This window comes from Homalodisca vitripennis, chromosome 6 (assembly GCF_021130785.1).
Source record: "Homalodisca vitripennis isolate AUS2020 chromosome 6, UT_GWSS_2.1, whole genome shotgun sequence".
In the NCBI taxonomy this organism is placed as follows: domain Eukaryota; kingdom Metazoa; phylum Arthropoda; class Insecta; order Hemiptera; family Cicadellidae; genus Homalodisca; species Homalodisca vitripennis.
In genome coordinates, this window is record NC_060212.1 from 85,633,189 (window position 1) to 85,639,471 (window position 6,283).

Consider the following 6,283-nt stretch of genomic DNA (forward strand, 5'->3'; position numbering starts at 1 on the left):
TTGACTGAGGGAGCTAAAAAGTCCACTTGAGTCAGTCACTTTCACGTTTGAAAAAGTTCTGTTCAGAATTAGAAAGTTCTTTGTGACTTGACAGCTTAGATTGTTTGTCGCACATTTTGCTTAAACACTGTTCACATTTAAACTTTCTATGATATGTGTGGGCCAAATAACCTCAAAAATATACTGTAGAACATTCTTCTAAGGTAACAATACTGAAATCGTCCGAATTGAGGATCATTTTGACTTTGGAAATCATTTGCTGATGCTTCGTCTTCTTCAGACGAATTTGATGAATCTGAAAGCGGTGTTGCTTCCTTACTCTGGACTGTGAACGTCTTCCCACCTGTTTGCCTAGGTCTAGAAGTGCATCATAGTCATGATTATATGATGTGGTTTTGGGTGGTTCCTAGGAATTGCTGAATAGTGAGTAATACGCATTGTACCTCTAAGTACTCGGACACTTGGATTTCGATTCCACCCACCCACCCCTTTGTCTGATTGAAGAAAATAAATTTTCAAGTGGGTCTTGGTTTTAGTCCCTTGATGTAAGTATGTATTTTACAGCCTTCTGATGATAAAAGTTCAGTGTATGCGCGGATTGTTAGTATGAAGCCATCGAAACAGGGTGGTCTTGAAACTTTGGGACTTAATTTCTTAAGGTTGGTAAAACAAGTCCAAGGCGTTGGCAAAAAGGGCATTTATATGGCTGTTACTTGAGCTTAATGCACAAGAGTCTGGATTTTTAGAATGGTGTGTTCTGCTGTTCATTGCATCAAATAAAGAATTTTATTTGATTCAGAAAAGAGGACGTATCCAAAGCCGTATCGCTTTTTAGCTGGCCAATTTCGGTAACAGTTTTTAATGCCGCTGCTGTCGTGTGCTGAATATCTGAGTTGCAAGAGAAACAGAGAGTTTTTGAAAGGGGTTTGGCCAGATATGTGCTGGTGTTAGTTGAGGAGCTGCTCTTTGTACTTTCACTTTTGCTATCAATATCAAATAATTGTCTTATATCGGAAAATGAAATGGTCCCGACCATCCATAGACAAAGTCGTGGGTCAACAGATTGTTCCTAAGGGACTTCAAAAGATGAGGTGGATCAAAAAGTGCAACAACTTTTTGTCCACGACTTGTATAAAAATATGGTTTGTCAACAAATACACCTAAAGTCTTGTAGGCTTTGACATTTGTTGTTGACTGGTCACATACCATAGCTTTAACATTGAGGCCTGCATCTGTTATGTTATTGATGCATTCTTCGATTATAAGCCTTGTCTGACTACCCATCAGGCCTTTATCGGAAACAAAGTAACCAATTGGGAGTTTCCATTGATAAAACATAAAACAATCCCCTAACCATAAAAACAGTTGCCTTCCTTTGCAATCCTTTTGTGTCGACCAAGACTACCTATGTCTTCATAGCCTTCAATTAGGTCGTATTGTGGTGAATATTCTAAACATTTCTTTATAGACATTTCGTCGAACATCAAAACACATGCTTTTTCCAAAGTATTCATACTGTTTGATTTTAATTTAATTTGTTCCATTAGTGCTCTATTAAATCCTGTCATGAAGCATTTTTTTTGTCGATATCCATATCCTTATTGTTGATTCTGCTGGCAAAAATCAAACACTTTCGTAAATAGGTATACGTAGATGGAGATCTCAGGAACAAAGCGGTAGCAAATTTTTTTTCGTCGGAACTCCAATGCATGTTCTTTTTATGAATTTGCATTCTAAACAATATTTCGGCTTCTTTGGATTTGAATTTCAAACCTCCAAGCCTGCTGAACTTTAATAATTGGCATTTTAATCTTGAAATCTTGGCTCTTTTAGATGCCAAGTTTTTAGTTTGTGAGTTTATTTTAGACAGAAGCTTGTTTTTAGTTGGTGACTGAAATAAGGCTCTCTTAATCTTAGAAAGACATTGTCTTGCAGGTGATGCACTTTCTATCCATCCATGAACAGACGGCGAAACAAGTTTCAACACTGAAGCTGGCTGAAGAGGTGCTCACGGTCGGAGATGGATGTTCTGTTAGAGACCTTCCGAGATATCTTCTAGGTGACTCTGCAGTACGTTTCACACGAGAGAAGGAGAAGTTTGATGTGAAGGACCTGGAGTAGTGGCTCTTTTTCCTCTGAAGAATACTGTATAGGTACAGCATTATGGACGAGTCGACCACTAGGTAGAATGTCACCTTGTCGGAAATGCCTCTCACATAGCAGCTTCTTCTTCATCGATAACGGCGACAGTCCAATAAGAATCTGGATTTTCCTAGAATAAATTAATTTTTAATATAAATCTTATAATTTGATGTTAGGTCAAGGAATTCCATTGTTCATTTCATCTGTGAATAAAAGCCGGCGCTTAATGGAAAAATTAAACTTCTGAACATCACACGTGTTCACACAAATATAGTGTGTAAGCATATATTATAAAATGACTAATATCCTGTATAACAATTTAATTCTTACCTGTTTTCTGAATCCATATATCACTATTTTTCTTGTGGAAACCTAAACATCTTTAACCCTTTCACTTTTAAACCTACTGTTAGAACAGTTTTTGTACGAACACCTAGTACCCGACATTTTCAACTAACAAATATAACTAACTGAACATCACACGTGTTCACGAACACAAATATAGTGTAAGCATATATTATAAATGACTAATATCCTGTTATAACAATTTAATTCTTACCTGTTTTCTGAATCCATATATCACTATTTTCTTGTGGAAACCTAAACATCTTTAACCCTTTCACTTTTTAAACCTACTGTTAGAACAGTTTTGTACGAACACCTAGTACCCGACATTTTCAACTAACAAATATAACTAACTGAACATCACACGTGTTTCACACAAATATAGTGTAAGCATATATTATAAATGACTAATATCCTGTTATAACAATTTAATTTCTTACCTGTTTTCTGAATCCATATATCACTATTTTCCTTGTGGAAACCTAAACATCTTTAACCCTTTCACTTTAAACAACCTACTGTTAGAACAGTTTTTGTACGAACACCTAGTACCCCCGACATTTTCAACTAACAAATATAACTAACTGAAACATCACACGTGTTCACACAAATATAGTGTAAGCATATATTATAAATGACTAATATCCTGTTATAACAATTTAATTCTTACCTGTTTTTTTCTGAATCCATATATCACTATTTTCTTGTGGAAACCTAAACATCTTAACCCTTTCACTTTAAACCTACTGTTAGAACAGTTTTTGTACGAACACCTAGTACCCGACATTTTCAACTAACAAATATAACTAACTGAACATCACACTGTTCACAACAAATATAGTGTAGAAAGCATATATTATAAATGACTAATATCCCTGTTATAACAATTTAATTCTTACCTGTATTTCTGAATCCATATTTCACTATTTCTCTCGTGGAAACCTAAACATCTTTAACCCTTTCTCACTTTAAATCTACTGTTAGAACAGTTTTTTGTACGAACACCTAGTACCCGACATTTTTCAACTTAACAAATACAACGCAGTAGCAGAACTTGAGTCAGTGGGAGGGTATCAGTACAGAGCGGGTGAGAGGTGGGGAAGTGAAGTGAGCCGCGCCAGCAGTAGAACGTGATCAGTAGGAGTGTGGCTGGTTCACAGCGGGTGAGTGGAGGGGATGCGAGCCGCCGCCGCGCCGTTGAATTAGCAACAGTGGGACAAGAGAACTCGTGGCGGTACACCTAGCGCTCCACACGGCGCTCGCTGAAAACTAAAGTCCAAATGTCTGTATAGAAACGTATCCATTGTCTGTGCTCATACAATACATCTGACGCTTTCTAGCGGTGAATTGTGTTACTAAAAACCCAAATAACATTGTAGAGTAGGCAAAACCCGTTTAAATACGGACAATGTAATATAATACCAATTGAAATGACAACCACGTAAAACTACGGGATTAGCATTCTTCGGAAGTTTCGCCGTTCCGTAAAAATTACGGGATTAGCACTCTAAGTGTTAACCATAAAATATATTAAACTACGTAATATATTAAAATATAAATGTTAAATATATTTTGATAAAACATACACATGTTCTTACAATATTTTATTGATTGTACCACAGTTTTGTATTTACAGTTGGCGTAAAATCTTTATAAAATTATTTATTGTGAAAGGTATTGTACTAAAATCATTTTACCTCACATTTTATAAAATTTCCAACGGTTAGAAAGACCTTTTGCCAAACCCAAAGTTGTAAAGTTTTTAAGTACTTTGAAGAATCAAAAATAAAACTTTATGTGGTGGGCCAATCAGCTTCAGAAAAATTTAAGAAAGATAGTTTGTATTAGCAGTTTGATTTCCATAAATTTGTTGTTGTTGACAAACGTTGATCATAAATTAATGTTTCAAGGCTATCTTTTCGAGGATTAAGCTTGTAAACCATAATCTGTAGTTTTTGTTACTTCGAAATAAATATACATTTCGCTATTGCAGTTATTTAATAACTTTAAAAACAATAGCTATCCTAAATGATTTGCTAAAATTTCATGATTCTTCCAAATTGATCAAACTGTTTGAAAGCTGGAGGCTACCCAACGTATGACTAATATCCTTTAAATTTTCAACAACAGAATTCCGAGTTCGTCTCCAACGAAACTTACCTCTTGGCTGTTGTTTGGTGAGGCGTGATACAGAACATACAGTTTATCAATAAACGCTTTAAAACTATTGCTACTGGTTAATTAAGGAACCTATTTGTTGGAATTATTGGGACATGAGCACTAAAAATTTGTTCAAAATCCCGTTGAATATTTGATTGGAAATGGTATTTTCTTCATGATTACAGCGACCCAATGTTACTCCAGCATAAGACAAAGGTGATGCAGGTGTTGCAGTAGACTTATGTGATACAGATATATTTAGGCCATAGACAAACTTATCACCCTTACTATATTCTTATATGTATTAGGTGCTTTCTTAGTATATGTTTTTAAAGGTAGGAAATATATTTTTTTTTCACTGTATACAGAGCATCCTTTGTAATTTACTGGGTACCCACAGTACCATGTTTACATTGTACCATATTATTACGTTTATAAGGAGGTTAAAATACAAATTTGGCATACAATTGAAACGGTACGTTTAAAATGTATCGTTATTAGGCGCAGGCGTAATATTAATACAAATATAGATGTAGGGCCCTTAGATCCAGCACTTCTGAGATTCGATATATTTATAACAGTATGACCAAAAGGTTTTATGTGTTTTTATTTCTTGTGGCTCAGTATAAAAGTGCATGTTGTAAAAACACCCCTGTATGACCTGTTTTTCATGATTTGGTAAATATGAAAACACACCTTAAGTTTAGTTAAGTGCTTAAATAGAACACAATATGCCTCAATTTTAAGTCCCAATTTTAGTGTTAAGTTTTAACTTATCTCTGGATGTAAATTTGTATGAATAAGTTATTACTTTACTTAGTTATTACTCATTATTACTTTTTTAATACTTAAAATCATATCCTTCATATCGGAAATGCTGGGTAAAAATACAAAGGATGAGGTAGTTTTTCTATAGACTTACTAAGTCTTTCCTGTTTCGAGTTTATTTAAACATCAGTAGCATGTTTCGTGCTGTTTAGTAATTTAAATATATTGTGTAAGTTGATAACATGTCTTGTGCCAGACTCTGCATAAGATTTTTAATATTTTAATGATTACCTGTTTGATTTTTAGTTGGGACCAGTTGCCAACCACTTTGATTTTGTCCCTTACGCCGATTTTCACTGGAAAAATTTGTTCCATGAGTTTCATGAAATTTTGCAGTGGCTCAATAACTATGATGATCAAATACACTTATTAATGACGCTTTATTTACTGATTGAGGTATCCATTTTGTTACACTTGAGTTCGTCAAAAGTTATTGTAACAGAGTATCGTAAATAAATACTAACTAGGAATTTTATTGCATATTTTAAATATTTTCACATTTGAAAAAGTAAGTATCAATTATTATAATTAGAAGAATACCGACTGCAACAGAATATTTTAGTGTGCTGTGAAATCACTGAAAATCCCAGATAATTAAAATTTAAATATTTATTGGGGTTTTAGGCCTTTGAGATTTTAAGCATAGACCAGACAATGAAAAATAATTTCAGGAGTAATATTATTTTACTATCAAAATTGATTATAAAATATAAAAGGGAATTAATAAGAATGTTTAAAAAAGCTGGAGTTAACTAAGCACCCGATTTTACGCAATGACTAACTAGTCTTTTCTATATGCTTCTAAACA